A 21829-nucleotide genomic window follows, 5' to 3' on the forward strand; every position below is an offset into this window, starting at 1 on the left:
ATGGCTCAGAATGTACACCCAGGCTGACCTCTCCACTTTGTTTGAGGAATGGTTTGGTGTGAATGCCAGGCAAAGTCTTGGGTCACTGGCAACAAAAGTCTGCTGCAGCATCCCTTTCCCTGAGCCCTGACACTTGCCCTCTGGCAGTGAACCTTGAAACCTCCTCAGGATCCAGATGTTTGGTGTCCTGCAGTCTGGCCAGTGTCCAGCCACACCACAGCAGCGTTAATGGACCATGTAGGCATGGAGACTTCTGCTGGGCAAGATGGAGGTCAGTTTACTTAACTTGGTTATAAACAAAAGCAATAATTAGCCTGGGTGAGGGAGGAAAGGGAAAAGGAATAAATCAAGCCCAGGCTGAAGAAACACCTGTGGAAAGAACGCCTCAGCCTAGGGGAACAGCGGCTGCAGTAAACAAACCACGAGCGACCTTGGCTCACAGACTATTAATTTGCTGATTGTTGATGGGTTTACACAGCCTAAAATGAGAAGAAAGCCATGGTCAGGCAGCAGCCCAGTCACCCTGTATGGGAGCATTTAGTCATTGAAATACCAAGGTGGACCAGTCCTGATCTAGGGCTGTAGGCCTGAGTGGGGGCTCTGCCATCATGGGGGCACCCAAAGAGGGATATGCCCTCTACAGACTGGGAGACAGATGGGGAGCGGGCAAATTTGCACCCAGACAACTCCAGTAATAAGTAGAACCAGACAAGTATATGTATGGGTCAAGACTTTTGGTTACACCTTGAACAAGTTTAGGAAAAAAGATGAGTATTGCCTCACAGAATTCAGTCAAGTAATGGCAAGAGCAAGAATACAACTGGGCTTCAGGTGCCCCCAGATTTCTCTGTGTGTGCGTCTGTCTTGCTCTCTCACTTCCATCTCCAGCTCTCATCTTCATCTCCATCTTTCATCTTTCTCTCATCCACATCTCATTTCCATCTCCATCTCTGTCTTTGATCTCTCATCTCCATCTCTGTCTCCATCTCTCCATCTCCATCTTCATCTCCATCTTTCATCTTTCTCTCATCTGCATCTCATTTCCATCTCCATCTCTGTCTTTCATCTCTCATCTCCATCTCTCCATCTCCATCTTCACCTTCATCTCCATCTCCATCTCCACCTCCATCTCCATCTCTGTCTCTCATCGATGGCTGTCTGGGTAGTAGCTTCCTTCTCTTAATGCACAGTGACTTCTTTCACACAGAGAAACAGCATCCAATAGCTTCCAAATTTTCCATCATACCACTTCTACCTCATTCTCCTCAGTTTCTGTTTTTTAAAAGCATATCAGGTATATGAAATTGAATGAGGTAGCTGGTCTTGAACCAGTGAACCAGAACCAGGTGGATAAGGAGCTATGATTGACCCAGCTTGGGGAAGTCCCAATGGTGACCACAAAGGCAGGGTTGCCAAAGACCAGGCCAGTACCCTCTCTTCAGCCATGTCGGTGCTGGGGACAGCAGGGAAGGGAAAGAACTCCAGGTGGAGTGAGGGAGGCTGGATATTAACACCACGGCTGGTCACTGCAGTCTGTTGACAGTCACAATAAAGAACCATAATGGCAGCATGAGCCACACGAGTGCAGAGCAAAGATTATGTGACTGAGTTGGGTAGATCAAAGAAGGTGGCACTGCAGTGAGTGAAGAAAAATAGGAAGTCAGTCCACACAAGAGGAGCAAATTGCGAAAGATGTGGGAGCCTGAGAGTATGTGGCTATGGTATGTCTGGATGATGGGGTCAGCGTTGGACCTGATGGCCCTTTGACTTTATTATGAGTCATTGAGGAGCCCCTGATGATGTTTGGGCCAAGGTGACATGATTATTCATTCACACAAGAAACACTTCCTGGATGTTTGCTGTTTTCCAGATCTTGTGCTGGGTGCTGGGGACAGAGAGAAGGAAAGTCTTGGTCCTGCCCTCAAACACTTCCTGAACAGGTGAGAAAGAGATGCATAAATGGATGGTTATGGTGCTGGCCCTTGGACAGACAGCAGCTATGCCTTAGAGGTCATGGCTGGAATCATGGCATAGTAGCCCCTAAAAGGCATTAAAGAGGCAATAAAAATCTCCACAGTTGACAGTTAAGGGGTAGACAGTTGAGCCAAGTCCTGGAGACTGAGTAGGTGTCTGCCACATGGTTGGGGAGATGGCAAAAGTGAGATGGGTGGGAAACCCAGGCTGAGAAACAGGATGTACAGTTTTCAGAGGTCATGAGCCATTTGGAAAAGCAAAGCAAGAAGAAGAAGAGGGGTTGGAATGAGAAGGAGCAGGCCGTTGGGTGTGCACTGTGGGCAGTAGGGAGCCAGGGAAGATGTGTAAGCAGGGGATGTTCATGTATGGAAGAATCTGGCTGCACCATAGACCTGGAGAGGCAAGTTCAAGTGGGAGACAAGAGACAGCTAGCAGACAGCTGTGAGACCAGGACAGAAGTGATGAGACCTGGACTGAGGCAGGGAGATGAAGCAGAAGAGATGGCTTTGGGGGAGTTCAAGGGTTGAATTACATGGGGACTGATAGAGCCTGGGGAAGAGTCAGGGCACACACAGGAGCAAGGGTCCCATAAGAAAAAGAAAGTTGGGGAAGAAAACCATGAGTTAGGTTTGATTTTAAGGTGTTAGTGGGACCTCCTAAAGGAATTACCCCATTGTGAGGTGTAGAGTCAGAAGATGCTATGCTATGCTATGCTAAGTCACTTCAGTCGTGTCCGACTCTGTGCGACCCCATAGACGGCAGCCCACCAGGCTTCCCCATCCCTGGGATCTCCAGAACACTGGAGTGGGTTGCCATTTCCTTCTCCAATGCATGAATGTGAAAAGCAAAAGTGAAGTCGCTCAGTTGTGTCTGACCCTCAGCGACCCCATGGACTGCAGCCTTCCAGGCTCCTCCATCCATGGGATTTTCCAGGCAAGAGTACTGGAGTGGGGTGCCATTGCCTTCTCCAGAGATACTTCTGCACTAAAGATAGAGGTGTGGGAGCTCTTTGGGAAGGCAATATTTGAATCTGTGGGGTGCTTTGGATCTCTATGGAAAACACACACAGAACGAAGAAAGTGGGCTTGAAAAGCTAGCACCAACATTTAAAGGGACAGACGGAGGAAAACCGCCCATGAAATATATTAACAAGGACCCATCACAGGTAGTCATCCTCCAGTATCTGTTCTCCCTATCTTACATGGGAAGGGGAAAATATACCTGGCTAGAGATCACAGTCTCCAGCTTGGTATGGCCATGTGCTCTGTTCTGGCCAGTGAATTATGAGCTGAAGTGACATCATATTTCCCACAGATGGCAGGATCTGGAGCATCCATCTGGGGCCAAGAAATGGAAATGCCACATAGAAGATGGCAGAACAAATAGGAACTGGGTCTTGAAGCCTTCACACTGCCACCCCCACCATGCACCCAGCCCTTTCCTTGAGAGGAGAGTAAATTTCCATGGCCTAAGCCACATGTGGGGATATGGGGATTCTTTGTCTCAAAGGGTAGTCAAAGAGGAAGGTTGTCAGTGTAATCAGACTCCATAGAAGTTAAAGGAGAGAGGTCAGAGAAGAACTTGGTCATGAAGCCACTGGTGCCCATGGTGAACACAGACTCATTGGGGTGGAGAAGCCTAAGTCCAAGTGGAGTGGGCTGAGTTGTGAACGTCAAGCATAGTGGAGAAGCAGATATAGACAAGTTCAAGAGGCTAGATCGAGAGGGAGAGCCGAGATTACCAGCAGTGTGGAGAAAGGGCTAGTAGAGGGTGGGTAGTCGGAGAAGGCAATGGCACCCCACTCCAGTACTCTTGCCTGGAAAATCCCATGGACAGAGGAGCCTGGTAGGCTGCAGTCCATGGGGTCTCAAAGAGTAGGACACGACTGAGCAACTTCACTTTCACTTCACTTTCATGGATTGGAGAAGGAAATGGCAACCCACTCCTGTGTTCTTGCCTGGAGAATCCCAGGGATGGTGGAGCCTGGTGGGCTGCTGTCTATGGGGTCGCACAGAGTTGGACACAACTGAAGCAACTTAGCAGCAGCAGCAGCAGTGAGGGAAAGGGTCCAAGGAAGCCCCTTAAACCCTTTAGGCTAGAGCGTGCTGGCTGGGTTAGGGAGAAAGGAAAGAAATGCCAAGGCAATGTGAGGTGGGAGAATCAAAGCCCTCTAGAGGCTAGACAACAGAGATGCCTGCATAAGGCTGGGACTGGAGTATTTCATGGTGGGTTTGGGAAGGAGAAGGGTAAGCCAAGTTCCCATTCTCAACATGAAGGGCAGATCCAAGGTCTGCCCACAACTGCCTCTCTCAGGTCACAGCCTTCATGGAGCCATTAGTCAGTGTCCAGTCTCTGGCTCCATCTGGTCTGATGTCTGCTGGGCAAGCAGGGTCAAGGGTTCAGGGCCAACTGGGTGCCTGATGGAGGAGGGAGGAAGGCAGAAGGGAAACCAGGCCAAAAGAAAGAAGGAGGGACCCATCTCTTGGTCCTGGACTTTCCATCCCTGGAACAGGAAGAGTGGGGAATGGAAAGGTCTGGGTCAGAAGGAGGTGACAAGTAGACGTCTGGGGACATTCTGGGCCTAAGGCTCCCCTGGAGAGTAGCCGGGAGACAGAGGGTCTCAAGCTCTGGTTCTCACGTCTCCAGGGCTGAGGGGAGCATGGCTGGAATGCACCAGAAGCCAGTGTCTATCCCCCAGGGCAGCCAGTAGGGAATCTCCAGCCCTGAAGTCATCACCACCCGAAGAGCCTGGACCCCGCCATGGAAAAAGGGTCCCGCAGGGGCGCCCGGCGCCGGCCGGCAAAGATGAGCTCATAGCTGCTTGCGCCTCTTCCCTTCTTTTCCAGGCATCTCAGATTTCTGGATGTCAGGCACATCTGACAGACAGGAGGAGAGAACAAGAAGGCAACTGGGATATAGACCCAAGGTGGGATATAGGGCCCAGCAGTGTTCCCCTCCACTCCAGTGCTGCTCTTGCCTGCCTGGCTCTATCCTAGACCAGATCCAAAGGGGTGACCTTTCCTCCTCATTTCCTTTAAGGCACCTAAGGAGCCCTAATGATCAGGCACCTAAGAAAACGCACCTGTGTTACCCGGAGGACCAACAGCACCTCTGTCCTCTCTCATCAGTCCAGACTACTTATCACATATTTGCTTTGGAAACAAGGGTCCTGGACCTAAAAGGAATAGGAAGCAGGGTAGAAGAGGTAGTCAGGGAGGCAGGAGACTTGTGGGGCTGGGGCGTCCTGGGAGGAGGCAAGGAGCTGCCACGTGACACTGCAGACAGAGCACGGTGGCAAGAGCCAGAGCATCTTTCCCTGGCTCCCGCTTCAGCACTTCATAGTCCTATGGAAGTCACTTTCTGCCTCAGGGCCTCAGTTTTCCCATATGACCTTAGAGGGTTTTGAGGATCATTTGGAAGCACAGAAGTGGGCTTTGAAACCTCATAGCTCTTTGCACTCACAGGGAGCATATTATTGATGCAGGTAAAAAATGTACTGTTCTCAAAGCAGTCACACTGCCCAAACCCCTGGGCCACTATTCACCCTGTAGCCTATAAGCCTGGTTCTCCCTGTGCTGTGAATGGAGTTCTTGGGAGTGGTGCAGCCCCAACTCGATGGAATGGCTGTCCAAAAGTTTCCGTGCTTGGAGAGTGGGGCTACCCTGGTCACCTGACCATTGGGTGTCTCTCTGGGAACACCTAGATGTCCTCCCTGCTTAGGACATTCTAGTCTAAACAGGGTCATGCTTCCCATAGGGAGGCTACAGAAGGAAACTGGCCCATTGCATCTCACAAAATTAGGACAAGATCAGACAGATTTCAGTTAATTAGATAGTGAGACTACAGAAGAGATAAGAATGGCTCTGACACCTGTGAGACTAGATCAGACTTCCCTAGAGAGCTACCCAGAAACCCTGTTAGTTTATCAACAATGAGGCCTAGATTTCCTGTCTGTATAGGGAACATAAGACTGTCAGGGTCACTGTCTTTTTCAATCAAAGATGTAATAGGCCAGAGTGGCCTTGGAGGTTGAACACTCAGAGGGGGCCCTATGTTCAGGGGCAGCCAGTTCCACAGATGGACAGCTGTCCCTGGCATCCAGAACTGGATGCCTTGTGGTAGAAGTGTCATTTTACCTACAGGGAGAATTTTCCAAGGGAAGGGAGGAAAGGAGTTGTCAGTTACTGAGTCCTTGGTCTATACTAGGACGTTACCTGCCATGTGTCAGATATATTGTAGGAACTCAATTGATAAGGTACTGAATGATTGGACGAATGGATGGACAGTGGGGGAAAAAGCCTAAAACATCTGACACCCTGATTAACTGCAGTGATTCTGACTCCTAAGGAAGTGATATAGTGATGTAACATCTGCCTCTTCTAAGTAGATGCTTTGGTGTGACGCAAAGTCCCTTAAAGAGATATGTGGTTTGCAAAACTGGCCAAAGGAAGTCATTTGCTCATTACAGGAAAACAAAAAATTGACAGCTGTATTGAAAAAGGCACATGTACCCCAATGTTCATTGCAGCTCTATTTACAATAGCTAGGACATAGAAGCCACCTATATGTCCACTGACCGATGGATGGGTACAGAAGCTGTGGTACATATATACAATGGAATATTAGCCATTAAAAAAGCATTTGAGTCAGTTCTAATGAGGTGGATGAACATAGAGCCTGTTATACCGAGTGAAGTAAGTCAGAAAGAGGATAATAAATACTTTATACTAACGCATATATATGAAAGCTAGAAAGATGGTGCTGATAAACTTATTTGCAGAGCAGCAATGGAGACACAGATGTTGAGAACAGACTTATGAACACAACTGATGGGGGAGGAAGGAGAGGGTGGGATGTATGCAGAGAGTAACATGGAAACATATACTATCGTATGTAAGATAGATAGCCAACAAGAATTTGCTGTTATGACTCAAGGAACTCAAACTGGGCTCAGTAATGATCTAGAGGGGTGGGATGGGGATGGAGTTGGGAGGGATGTTCAAGCCACGTGTTGAAAATGGCAATGGGTTTCCTGGTGTGAAGAGAGTTAATGTACAAGAAGGGGATAGAGCATGCAGCATCCCAGTAAACTTATCTGGCTGAAGATTTTATCTGTGGTTTAGGTTGCAAAATACCTCAGCAAGGCATTCAAAGTCCTCCCTGCTCTGACTCTAGCCAGCATTTCAGTCCGTATATTCTGCTGCCTCTCTCTATGAATCTTGCGCTCCAAACAACTTTCCCAGATTTTGTTGAATTTCTGGGAAGCCAGAAATACCCTGGGAATCAAGGAGCAATGGCTAGCAGGTTTGAGCACTTTACCATGCTGTGTCCTGCCTCTAGCTCCTGGTGTTGCCCCCTCTGCCTTTAAATTGCTTTCCTCTTATCCCAGAGCCCCTCCAGATTGACCAAGTCCTTCCTCCATGACCATACCAGCCACTCAGGATTCTTCCGTTCCCCTAGTACCTCCTGTACTCTATGAACAAACAGCTGCTGTAAGTCACTAAAGAATTCACCAGTATTCCAGCTCTCCTCTTTCCAACCTCCTCAGAAGATTGCACTTTCCTGCCTCTTTGGAAATTAGTCATCCTTTAGCCAATAAAATATAGGCAGACTATAATAGGTGGCATTTCTGAGCAGAAGCTTGAAAACCCAAAACATGCTTCACCATACTCTATTTTCCTTCTGCCGCAAGACTGCAAAGTTATAGGTGTCTTGAGGCTGCCCCATCAGCCTGGATCTCAGAGTGAAACTGATGTGGGGCAAAGCCACAGCCAACCTGCAATGTACATAAAAGTAAGTGAGAAAGCCTGTTGTGGAAAGCCAGAGAAATTTTGGAGTCTCTCATTACCACCCCCTAAACTAGCCTAGGGCTTCCCCAGTGGCTCAGTGGTAAAGAATCTGCCTGCAATACAGGAAATTCAGGAGACATGGGTTCAATCCCTGGGTCAGGAAGATCCCCCGGAGCCGGGTACGGAAACGCACTCCAGTATTCTCGCCTGGAGAATCCCACGGACAGAGGAGCCTGGCAGGCTACAGTCCATGATGGACACAACCAAAGCAGTTTAGCATGCTCTCAACCTAGCCTAAGGGTTTCCCAGGTGGTGCTAGTGGTAAAGAACCTGCCTACCAGTGCAGGAGACTTAAGAGATGACATGAGTCAGACAGGACTGAAGCAGCTTGACACGCACACACACAACCTAGCCTAAGCTGACCAATACAGAAACAGTGTAAGATTCTCCACGTTCTCTTATAGCCACAGTGATCCTAAAAGCACATAGAATTGGATTCTCCATCAGCATAGTCCACGGGTGACCAAGTGCACAGAACCACTTTCTAACATATAGTATTAGAATTAAACTTATGCTGTGTACACTCTCTAAGGTATAGGGGCTGTTCGTTATTACAGCATAACCCAGCCTATTCTGACTATTGTCTTTAGATGCCCTACATATGTATCTGTCCTACGATCTTGATTAATACTCCTATACTGATAATACTGTGTCTGTCATTGCCATGTCCAGCATCACTGCATCTCTTATGAATACCACTGTCCTCACCATTATGAAACTTGACATCTTGGCCATAATCCCTCCAACATCCCCACAACTATGAATCCATCATCCCCACCAATGTTCCCACCAATGCCACCTCCAACACCAAATCCACCAGCACTCCCATCACGCTCACCATTCTCACCACCAAGCAGAGTCACTATCACTTCCACCTTCATTGGTATAATTGTCAATGTCAACCGCATTACTCTCACCTCTCTCTGTATCACTCCCATCACATGAACCCCATTATTACCACCTGTCTCACTACCGTATCACTTTACTATCACTGCTAATGTCTCTCCTCTAATATTTCTATCTCGTCACCCCTGTCATCATTAATACAACCACTTCCATCGTTCCTCTATAAGAATTTTGGCCATTACTTCCAAGATCATCATCAATATCACTTTCACTGTCCCTGGCATCCTCACTGCCTCTATCGCTTCTCCTGTCACTTCCTTTATTCTGTTCATCACAAAATTCCCATTGTCACTACCAATTTCTCTATCTCTATCAGCCCCATCATCATGCTATCACCTCCAGCTTCACTGCCATCTTCACTGGTGGATTCTAAAGGTCATTCACAGCTCTCCTCTTCCAGCTTCCTGCATCAAGGAGTGTTGCAATGTTATTTAGGTCTAAGAATATCTTACGATGTGCTGTGTTAGTTCAGGAGGTAGTATGCCAGACTACCTTCTGGCCCACATGGGTGCAGTATGAGGTTACAGCCTGCTCCCCCGGGGAGAAAGCCCAGTCATCTCTCCTTTTCGCCTTGAACCTTTTCTCCCCACTCCTCTCTTTCTCTCCCATATGGCAGCCACATGGTCCTGGAAGGGCCTAAGCAATGGAGCAAATGCAAGATATTTCCGTGTTTCTTGAGCTCCCTTTTGTGGCTTTCTGGTGAGTGTGGACATGTCCAAGACTTGGGTTTGGACCTAGAGGCGATAGATGGAGCAGGTCTTTCAGCTGATCTTGGTTCCAAGCCATTTGGATTGACTTATTTGGTCAAGAAGTTCTCCGCATAATCTAGCACAGCTCACTCGAGTTTTGATTTTTATATTCTATTTAAATCTTTATTTTTTTTATCAAAGTCATACATGTACATATTTTTGAAAGTAAAATGTTCTACAAGGTTTGTAATGAAAACCATAAGACTTCTGCTCCAATCCTGCTTACTTCTGAGTCCTCCTTTCCTGAGGCAAGTACGTTGAATTGCTTTAACTCTTTCTTCTAGTGTTTATTTCCATGCCTATAAAGGTAATACTGATATATCTTGCATTTTTCCATTTCCAGTTTTATTTACTGCCATTTTACTATAGAAGATGAGGAGTCAGCTCTCTTACAACACGGCCACCCACATACGCATGTGTGCGCACACACACCACACACTCACATTTGCACAGCAATATTGATTTTGATCACAGCCATATCCAGGCTTTGCATTACTATTACTAAATTACTATCTTCACAGTTGCACCACTTTTCCTTTCTTGTATGACTTTTTGGTTCTCTTGGTATTAATAATTACCTGTTTTGCTTAATTTTCTATGTGTCATTTACTAATTCATCCCTGAAATTTCCAGTGGAACTGAAATTTTCCTTTGAATGTACATAACCGTACATTTTTTATTTTCTTCTTGGAGAACTCTCACCTGGAGTCCTTCATCCTCATGGCCAACATGGACTTACTGTCCTCTGCATATTTTGTACAACTTTCATCCTGACTCTACTTCACCATCATCCTCAGACTTCCTTTGTCTCTACCTTGATTGCTACATCCTTTGTCTCCTTCCCTTTCCTTGGTTTACTCCTTAATTAAGTTGGACAACATTCTTCAATATCTTCCTGGAAATAGTGCTTGGGAGCTAATTTTTAAACACCATTCATGCCCCCAAAATATCTTTCTTTTTCATCATACTCAATTGCTAGTTTAACTGGGTATAGAATCTAGTGTGGAAACTATTTCCCTCAGAATTTAGAAGCATTATTCGTTTCCTTCTACTTTGTATAGTAGTAGTTGTTGATATCTTTGATACAATGCTGATTCTCAGCAATTTGTAAGTAATCTTTTTTCCCTGGAAACTTTTACATTTTTATTTCCGGTGTTTGTGCCTTGAGGGAAATTGTTTTTGTTTTTAAATTCAGTTTGCCATGTACTCATAGCAAATTTTCAATCTATAAATTCATGTTCTGAAGTTTGGAGAAGTTTTCTTATATTGCTTCTTTGGTGATTTTACCTCCTTCCTTTATTTTTTATTCTCTAGAACTTATTTTTTAGAGGATGCTCCTAGACTGATCACCATTTCTGTTGATTTTCGTCTCTTTGGTATTTTGTTCTTTTTTGGGAATTTGTCCTTACTTTATCTTCCAGCCTTAATTTTACTTTTAATAAAATAAAAATATTATATTTTTATTCCCAAGAGCTTTGTTTTCTCTGATACTTTTAAAAAATCACCTCCAGTTCTCTTTTAAAGGAAGCATCGCCTTTTTAATATAGTTCTTAAAATGTCAATCATAATATCTGTGCTTTCTTCTTCTTTGTTTCGTTTATGTTCCTTTTTCCTCTTAGTTTGTCTTGATATCTACCTTTCATGTTGAAGAACTTCCTGAAATATCAAGTAGTTCTTAGCTGTCCATTCATACTGAAGTGTGAGGCACTAAAATTTTGATAAAAATGTTGGAAGAAGAGATAAAGTTGTTGACATGTGGGCTTTTGGTGATGGACAGGGAGGCCTGGCGTGCTGCGATTCATGGGGTCGCAAAGAGTCAGACACGACTGAGCGACTGATCTGATCTGATCTGAAAGACCAAATACCAGAACCTATAGAACTTTTTCCCACAGAAAACCAGTTTCCTCTGGAAAGTCTCTTCAAATAGCCTTCCTGCATGATATTTACCTGACTTCAGTTACCTGGGAATTGATGATGAAGAGAGCAGAAATCCTCACCTTTCAGGAAACAGACATATCCTATTTTCAGATTGGCTCCTCACCCCTCCACATGCTCTGCCTGATGCCTCTGTGTTTAGAACCTTCCAGGTTCAACATCTCAGAACATAAACCTTCTGTCCTCTGCCAGCATGGGAGGGGATGATTACCTGGTTGCATGGGGTAGGGAATAAGTCTGAGATGGGGAGGTTCTTACAGGTCTTTTAAAAAAAAAAAAAAACTTGTAACCAACCCTCCCAGTTTTTCACCCTCATTCTCAATCCCTGCCTTCAGAAGTAACTGGTACTTCCAATTCCCAAGCTTTTCTGGGATTCTGTGACTAGAAACGTTTTGCTACATATTTGCTTCTGCCATCTACCCCCACAACGTTGCAGGCTTGGGTTTCAGTTTTCTGTGGTCTGCTATGTCAGGTACCACTCATCCATCCACTTTCTAATTTCCAAATTCTTGACTTCTCTTGCCTGCTGCCATTTCCTCTCCCATTCTCCTTTTCCTTGTGGGTTTATTAATTTAAAAAAAAAATTCCACTAAAATAGCACTTTAGTGAGGCTTCTGGAAGTAGCCAAGATAAACATAAGCATTTAATCAGCAGTGATTAAGAAGTCAAATGTTCTCCATTGGAGTTTAGGGTGAAAGTAACAGTTAATCACATAGCCTTCTTCCACCTTGCTGTGCCTGCTTCCTCTGTGCCTTTATCTCCTGGAGTGAATAACTGGTTGGAGGTAATCCTGGTCACTAATCACCATAACTCACCGTGACTCCAAGTCAAGTGTAACACAATTATCCCGCACAACACAACCATCTTCACCTCTGTCAGAGCCTTTATTACCAGAGTAATCATCACTGTTATCCTTTCCTTGACGTCATCATAACCTCCATTTCCATCTCCACTACCGCCCCCACCATCACCATCGCTACTGTCTCCATCCATACTCCTTGGCGTCCATGCCCACCATTACTTCTGAAAATACCACCACACCCTCCACCATCATTTCATTGCCACGAGCACCATCAACTCCACTGTTACCAGTTCCATGATTTTCACCAAAATTTTCATTATCTCCTCAGGTACTGTATTATCACCTCCAGAAATTTCATTTAAATTATACATTTAGTATATTCTTCCTTTTGGGTTACAACAGTGATTTTTTAGTACACAGAAAAGGAGTAATATCTACATTTCAACACACAGAATTCTCTGCGTGGGTGGAGGGGTAGAAAAGAACATACTGGTTTCTCCAGCTCAAGCTACATACATAGGAAGGGGTGGGGTGGAAAGGGAACATTCATTGAGCCCTTTCTAGGTAATAGACATCATACTAGGCACACGAGTTAGAGGATTTTCTCTGGTAAGAATCACTGCCCTAGTTTTACAAGGAGGAAACTGAGATTCCCAGATGCTAAATAACATACTCAAGGCCACACAATTAATAAGTGTTGGAGCCAAGATTCCAACCCTGTGTGACTTCAAAGTCCATATTCTTTCCATTACACTATGCTGGCAAGAAATCTCAAGAGCTTGGTTTAAGCACAATGGGTTATGACTCTGAGTAAAGAAAGCCATTGTCATGGTCCCTGATCTCAGGGAGATCTGATCTGATGAGGCAGGAAGACGCCCCTCTCTCAGAAAGAAGACTGTTATTAATGAACAAGATTAAATCCCAGATTCACAGAGCCTATGCTTTGCCTAGGCTCACTCAAACAATTCTTCACAATGCCCAAATCCTGCCACCTCTCCCTGACCTTGGGTTCCCAGAGGGAAAAGGGAGGGAGTGTGGACATCCAGTCCTGGGAATGCCTGGGGTTGGGAGAGCTGAGCTATTTTGGGATTGTTTACATTTGGAATCTTCCTGATTTTTGGTCCCAGAAAAACACCCACATGTTGGAAACTCTTCCGAGTTATTCACTGTTGGGGTTTTTCTTCATCTCCTTCAGCTTTTTCTTCTTCTTGGATGGAAAAAAAATCTGCTAGTGATTAGTCACAACCTGTGAGGCTCAGCTTTTGACAGCCCCACTGAGAAGAAAGAGACAAAGAGGCTCAGAGAGGGGCCCATGGGCAGATGCTGCTGGGAAGGAAATGTGGTTCACAGCATTGACCTCCTGGGGTGAGGGATGGTCCGTTCACCTCTATCTGCCAAGGGACAATTGCTCCCTGGACTGTGGCTGTTTTATTCCAACCTTTCATCCCAACTTAACTGGAGAGAACAGGCCAGAGCATGCATTAGAAGGAAACCCAGGGGCTCAGGACCTGGGCAAGCAGACTAAAAAGAGAGGACAAGGGGAGCAGGTGCCAAGCACAAAAGATGTCTGCCCAATGGGGCCCTTTAGGCCACAGTCTCCACTGACAACCCAGAGGGCCCCATTTCAGGATGAAAGCATAAGCTGAGACAATTCCATACCCCTTTGGACAGCCCTGTGATCCTTAGCAGGTTTTATCACATGTTTGGGCTCCTGGAAATCCCAGGGTGTGAGAGGGCCTCCTGCTTTTTTGCGAGAAGGCTAGGGGTCGGGTGGGGCTGAGCACTGTCCACAGAGACCAGGACAAAGGGAGATTGTTTGAGCTGAAGAACTGGGGCCTGGAAGTCATATCTGGATCCAATTTTAAAATCTAAGGATTGTGAAACATGGTGAGGAGGGGGTAATAAAGGGAATTTGGGAAATATCCCTTGGTGTAGGTCTTTTAAAGGAGGTTTCAAAGCAACAAAGGGAAAATCAATGAATACAATAAGCAACAATACAGCAGGAAGGTTTAATGTCAAGGGAATGCAGAGCTGTCCCTAGGCTGTGTGGGACCCTTGGAAAATATATTTTTGTCAGGCTCCTATCTATGTAAACAATTTGAGTCATTCAAAATCAGCATGTCAGCACCATTCTGAAAGCCCAGTCTCATGTGATCCCACATGAAAAATCCTTCACCAGCCAGAGGAGCAATCCACTCACCAGACTGCCTGCTTTGAAGCCCTGGGATGACTGCATAGGCAGAAGTTGCATTGCTTATTGGAGCATCTGGTCAACCCCACACATAGGGTAGAGGGTTGGAGGGCAGTTGAGGGAGGAGAAAGGCCTGGGGCCCACACAGGTCCAGGTTAAAACTCAGGGTGCCCCACTCAGATGGCAGTGCCAGACCTTGTCTGTCCTAACCACAGAAGAGGATCTAAAAGTTTTAAGAAATGCACTTCAAGGACAGGGTCTTTCTCTCCCGGGTGTAAGGATGGTACTGGGGCTAGAGACAGTGACATCTCAGCAGGACACCTTGTACTTCTGGCAGGGAGGGGTGGTTCTGGAGGGGCAAACTGTTTTTTACTAGTTATGTGACCTCAGTGAAGCCTCTGTTTCCTCTCTAACCTCAAGTTCCTCATTCATAAACCAGTAATGGCAATGCCTACCCTATAGGGCTGTTGTAAGCATAATGGCCAGCATCCGGGTCCTGCCTCTGCCTGTAAAGTGTGGAGTTGCCTGTGGGCAGTGTGGTTCAGGTCTAGAATCTTGGCCCTGACTTCCAGCATCTCCAAGGTGGGCTGTGCTGGCCAACATCGTTTCTACATGTCTCAGTCACTAGCCCTGGGGAGGAGCTCATCTTCTCTTAAGAAGAGGGGTCTCTAGGCCAGGCTCCTGGAGGGGAGGGCAGAAGGCTGAGTTACAGATCTATTATCCAAAACAGGCAGTCAAGGTCAGCAGGGTTCAAGCTGCAGGCCTGACAGGAGGAGAGGAAAGCCCAGGCTGGATCACCCAAGAGAGGATCTTGAGAATGTGATGCCAGCAGAGACACTACCAGCTTGGACTGAAAGGAACAGATGAAATAAAAGAAGGTAGAATGACAATCAAAATAAAGACTGCAACGTCGCAGCCATGAGCCAAAGAATGTGGACAGCATCCATCCTGGGAAAGGTGAAGGGATGGACTCTTCCAACTGGGGGCTACACAGTGATGATCTCAGGAAGTCTTTGGGCAGAGAGTCATTCTGGTCTTGTTGTAAGGAGAGAAGGTGGCAGCTGAGCCCTCAGAGAAACATATTCAAGGCTCCCTTTTGATTCAGTGTATGTGCGATGGAACCCTGGCGGCTGCCTAGTACGCGTCCACATTCCCATCCCCAAAGCACCCGCTGAGCCAGCTGAGGAGCAGCCATGGTCTGGAGATAAGTGAGAGGTGAGGATCAGGGCTTGACTAGGCTAAGCTTGCCCTCTCTCTGATTCCCTCTGCATCTCCTGCTTGCCCTCCCTCCTCAGAATACTACACTAAGTGGCCTCCTGGAAAATCCCCTTGGTGTCACGTTTTGTTAACTATGGAGCCAGACTGAGGTCCCCTAGGACACTCAGCACAACCCAAGCTAGGACAGCCCCCAAAGGTAAAGGCGAGGGAACACTTGGCAATGACCCAGCAAGGGCTCCACAGGAGCCTGTCCTGAAGACGCTCCATGAGCTTGCCATACCCAGAACTCTATCCTGCCAGGTGGCTAGCCTGCCACTCTACTCACTGCAGAGCCCTGTGAATCCTGGGAGGCAGCCCCTGCCCAACCCCCACCTCCACCTGGGAGTGCCTCCCTCCTCCCATCTACAGCTACTTTTTTAGAAGCCAGCTGCAGTCTATCAAAAGATTTTGTTTTCTTATGTGCAAGTTTAAAGGAAAAGTCATACAAAGATACAGAAATCAATTACATTTAATTACAATGCACATGTAATGAGCCAACATAAGAAAGAAGAGACTGTCATGTTCTTTGATGGATCTACAAGGAGAGCTGAAGCCATGGATGCAATGCCATGCCTGGCAACACAGTCCCACCCTGGTGACAGAATGCAGCACAGGTTCTGCCCCCCGCCCCCCGAATTAGAGGAGCTCAGTGCCTGCCGGGGCCAGAGATCTGCAGGAAGGGAGGAAGGGGCCTCCATAATCATGCTCCAGATGTCATTTAGGCCCGAGATTTATCAAAGTGGGGCAAGTGTGGGCAAAGACCACTAAGAAACCAGGATAGATGAAAGTGCCGCATGTGAAGGGAAGACGGAGGTCCAAGTCTGAGCACCAGCGGGCCTTGGCCTGTTTGGTGACATCATGAGGCGACACCACTCAGATCCAACAACGCCCTTCTGCTCAGAGTATCATTGTCGTTTATTAACCATCTCCTTTTAGTCACTCTCATGACCACCAGCTCCAGGGACGCAGGCTGTGCATTATTTCTGCCATTTTACAGGTAGAGTAGCTGAGGAGGAGAGATGGCATTGTGTCCTTCCTTGCTGACCCCCTCCATGGAGCCTGCAGGGGCTGGTTCCAGCCTCGCATTTTGGTGGAGCCCCATCTTTGCCCCTGCCCACACTGACTGGGGTGAAGAGAGTCAGAGCTGCCAGAGCCAGGTCAAAGAGGGCAGCTCTCAACAGGACAAGAAGGCCACTGGTCGCCAGGAGGTAGCCCAGCCCTCTTGGCCAGGTGCCCTCTCCCACACTCACCAGCTAAACTTCCTAGGCCAGGGCCTCTGACCTGGACCCATTGTCTGGGAGAACTGGCACCTTGGGGATCAGCCCTCATTCTGTCAGAGAGCAATTAGCCTCATCTCAAGTATTTGTGCCCCCACTTGCCCACTTGAGTCTGTTTATGTTTTGTCCTGGAACCATGCCTGGGCCCAGCCTCTACCCTTAGAGAGTTCCCTAACGGCAAATTCTGGGTCTCCCTCCCCTCTACTTCTATATATTTACTCCCAAGACTGTTTCTTGCTTTTTCTTTTCAATACTCTGCTATTTGCTTGCTTGCTTGGCCGCTCAGTCATGTCCAACTCTTTGCGACCCTTTGAACTGTAGCCCACCAGGCTTCTCTGTCCATGGGATTTCCAAGGCAAGAATACTGAAGTAGGTAGCTATTTCCTTCTCTGGGGGATCTTCCCAACCCAGGGATCAAAGCCTCCTCTCCTGTGTCTCCTGCGTTGCAGGCAGATTCTTTACCACTGAGCCATCAAGGAAGCCCCAGGACCCTTCTATCTTCTCACAAAAACTGATTGATAACTGTTTCCTCCCAGACATCCATCTGTCTAACTTGGATTTTCCTCCATAGATGGATGGAGATTCACCCTGTGCTTGTAAAGCAGGGAATGGACCTGAGTCTCCCCATTTCCCAGATGGAGAAAGCAAGTCTCAGAGAGGTTGGGAGACTGGCCTGTCAGGAAATATTCAGTTCTGGACCTCTGGCCTCCCAGTCTGGGGTCCTTTCCCCCAGACAACCTCACCATGGCCTCCTGGTGTTCACCCCAAGAAAAATCCAGGAGCCGGGACAGGAACTGGGACAAAGAGGAGGACACTGGGGCCCAGGCCTTGACCCCAAGTTCCTATTTATAGTCTTTGTTCCGGAGACGGCCACTTAAACACACATTCCTGATAACTGAATAATCTTTGGCACCAAGCAAAAAATAGCCTGTGGCCCAGACCACAATTGCACAGCTGGAGCAGGGTGAGCAGGGGCGACGTGGGGCTGGATGGTGCAGGACAGGCTACTGAGGGGGGAGAGGGGTGGCAGGCGGGGCCAGGGTTGGGACAAGTGAGTGGGACTGCAAATATAGCCAGTTAAATATAGCCTTGCCGACCTGGACATGGGGCCAGCCTCCTCTGCAGGCAGTGTTTCCCAAATCGGCTTGGATCTCCTTTTCCCAAAGGAAGTGAGAGCCAGAGGCCTGGCGGGGAGGGGCTGGAGGGACCTTGATGGTGATGGGGCTGAAGGCACTGGAGAAATTGGAAATAAACTGGGGACCCAGAGCAGCGGCCCTGCTGGCATCTTCTGGAATTACCACTCTGATGGGGAGGAGTAGCCATTCCCTGAGGCAGATAACAAAGGATATCTCATTCCCCAAACCAGCTGACTAAGACCCCAGGCCCCTGCCAGCTCCAGGACTGATGCTGAAGCCTCTTCTTCCAGAAGACTCAGGCCAGGGTGTAAATGGGAGCAAGAGATATGGAAAGTTTTGGAGTCCAGAGGCCTCAGAAAAGCAACCATGGCTGCTCCTTCTCTCAGGGTTCCCCTAGAGCAGAATTTTGGACCAGCAGACACCAGGTTGATGCCAAGGGGCTTGCAGGGGTGACAATTTGGGCAAACGTTTCTTTGCTCCTAACAGTGTCCTCCCACCCTTCAGTTGTTCCACTGGAGCAGGATCTTGGTTCTAAGCTCTGAATGTGGGGGAGTCAGTGTGCCCCCCTTTCAAGAGTTACTGATAATAGTAAATAGGGTCACAAAGCCAGATCTGAGGCCCCCCTGCCCCCCTGTCAGTGTCACTGATATTCTGGGAGGTCCCAGGCCGTGTCTCACTCAGGGTTGGGGATAAGCCTCGTCACCTTACATGTCGCTGTAAGCCCCCTGAAGGAGTCTCACCTCGGCCCCTGCTGCTGCTGTCCCCTGAAAACCCCTCCATGTCCGGCAGTCACCAAGCCTGCAGAGGGCCAAACCATATTGCTTTCCTTCTGATCATCCTCAGAATGTGTCATCAGGGAAAGGAGAAATAAAAAGAACATCCGTGTCCCTGTTCCTACGCTGTGGACCCCCAAGTATCACTGCCTACGTCTCAGATCCCACAAGCTCATCAGTTTTCTCTCTGTCAAGGGTGTGGGTGCACCCTTGGCACATTTTGCTTGCTCTTCCTTCAACATCCTTCCAAGCTGGGGCAATGCGCCTCGAGTGTGATCTTAGGGTAGCAATGCCACACTCCCCACTTCAGGAGATGAGGGTGTCAGGTCCAAGGACTCCATGCAACTAAGCAGGGAGCACACCAGGAGGAAGCCCTCAGTCTCCACAGGCTGCAGCCATAGGGCAGGGGGGAAGGGGGTGGGGGCAGTGACAGCTGTGTGGGAAGGGGCTGGTCATGCAGGCCTGGTGCAGCCGACTCTGGGGCCCCCATGCAGAGCACTGGCCCTGCATTTCACAAAGATGCCCAAGAGCCCACCATCTGCCAATTACCATGGCCACGAGTAAATTAGGCCCAAGAGCTGCTCCAGCAACTGCTCACAGTCACACAGTCAGGTATGTGCTGGAAGTGATGACAGAAGCTGGCAGGAAGCTGAGCCAGTGGGGACAGGGATCAGGAAGGCCTCTGGAGGCCTTGGAGGCAGTGAAGCAAGGGATTCCAAACAAGGATCCTATGTGTAAAGGCCCAGAGTGAGAGGAGGGCATGGGAGATGGGTGGTATGGCTGGTGCTGAGAATAAAGGGAAGAGAGAGAGGAGGTACAGGATGCTGGAGGAAGGAGAAGGGGCCAGATCATGCCTTGGACCCCATTCAGGGAAATCCTCCTGAGGGCAATGGGGAGCCATTGAAGGGTTGTAAGAGGGGGTAACCTGATCTGTTTCTAGATCAGAAGGGTACTTTGACCAAAGTATAGAGTGGATGCAGAGGGGAAGCCTAGACAGGATGTGGGCAGACCAATTAGGAGACACTAGCAGATGCCCAGGGGAGCAATGGTTGTAGCCTGAACCTAGATAATGGGGGAAGTGGGTGGAGAAAGCTGGGAAGTCCTGAGATGTATTTAGGAAATAGACACCATAAGACATGGTAAATACTTGGATGTGGGAAGAAGAGACAGAAAGAGGTAAAACATTTACTCATTCGTTCATTCATTCACATATTCACTTATCAGCTCCACAATGAACATCTAACACAGGAAGTTCTTTGCTAAGCCCTGGGGATACAGAAAGTGAGACAGCAGGTTTCTTCTCTCAGGGTTCACATTCTAGCTACACAGGGATGATGTAAAATAAACACATAAACAAATTCAAGATCATTGTTGGGTAGTGGCAAACGCTATGATAGGCAAGGTAAAGAATCTGTCTGCCAATGCAGGAGGGTCTTGAGACGTGGGTTTGATCACTGGGTTGGGAAGAGCTCCTGGAGATGGAAATGGCAACCCACTCCAGTATTCTTGCCTGGGAAATGCCATGGACAGAGGAGCCTGGCAGACTACAGTCCGTGGGGTCGCAGAGAGTCAGACATGACTGAGAGCACATGCAAACACTATGATGCTAATAAAACAGGGTAAATAATAGGGTGGTTTTGGGAAAGGGCCTGCCTTAGATTAAATGTTCTTTGAAGCCTTTTCCAGAGGACAGACTCAAAAGTCAAGGCTCAGAGTGGGAAAGAATTTGCAGTTTTTGAGGAACAGAAGAAAGACCAGTATAACTGGGGTGTAGTAAATGAGGAGAAGCTTGGAGAAAATGAGGTGGAGGGTTGGGCAGCTCCCAGATCTTGTAGGCCATGGTGAGGCATTTCCATTTTATTCTAAGTGAACTGGGGAGTCACTGGAGGGTTTTTAATTAAACAGGGGAGGGACATGATCTGATCTATACTTTTTCAAAAGATTAACTGCTTTATGAAAAAGAAAACTATGGCCATATTAGTTTTCTAGGGATGCTATAACAAAAAACACAAACTAAGTGGCTTCTAGTATATAAATTGATTGTCTCACAGTTCTGGAGGCTAAAAGTCTGAGATCAAGGAGTCAGCAGAGCTGACTCTCATTCTGAGAGCATGAGAGAGAATCTGTTCCATGGCTTTCCCATAGTGGGTTGCTGGTAATTTGGAGCTTTCCTTGGATTGTAGCAACATCACCTTCATCTCTGCCTTCATCTTCACAAGACAGTCTCCCTATGTGTGTGTCTTTGCCCTGATTTCCCCTTTTTATTAAGGATATCAGTCATATTGGAATAGAACCCACCCTAGAGACCTCATCTTACCCTAATTAATTACATTGCAAGGATTCTACTTCCAAATGAGGTCACATTCTGAGGTACTGGTGTTAGGAGTTCAACATATGGATTTGGAGATAGACACAGTTCAACACAAAATGTTGGCATTCACTCCTAGGCTTGGTAAGTATAATTGATACTAGAGATCTTAGGTAATTACCCCAGTGAGTATCTAGTGAAGAACTAGTGGGCAGTGATGCTCTTCCTTGAAGTGGTTATCCTGAAGACCCCATGTGGGAGGCAACGAGAAGTTCAGCTTTCAACATGATGATTTTGAGGTGTCTCCAAAAGATTAGGGAATATCCAGTAGGCATATGTTGTGGCGCACAGGAGAGGAGGTGGGCCTAGAGGCGTCAGTTTGCAGTTCATGAGTATCTCAGGCAGTAAAGTCAAGGAAATACGTGAAGTCCCCGGGAAACGTGTAGAGGGAAGATAAAGCCAACATGTAGGGGCTCTTTGCTAAGGAACACTGACATTTTAGGCCTGAGCCCATAGTAGACTGAAAAGGGGCAGCAGAGCCAGGTGGGAAATTGGGTGGGAAAGAGTGGTACCACGTGAGCCAGGGGAAGGCAGAGTTTCAAAAAGGAGCAAATTGACTTCTGCTTCTGGTACTGGTGGGCTAAGTTATTTGACTCAGTCCTCTTACTGAGA

This window comes from Bos taurus, chromosome 11 (genome assembly GCF_002263795.3).
Source record: "Bos taurus isolate L1 Dominette 01449 registration number 42190680 breed Hereford chromosome 11, ARS-UCD2.0, whole genome shotgun sequence".
NCBI lineage: Eukaryota > Metazoa > Chordata > Mammalia > Artiodactyla > Bovidae > Bos > Bos taurus.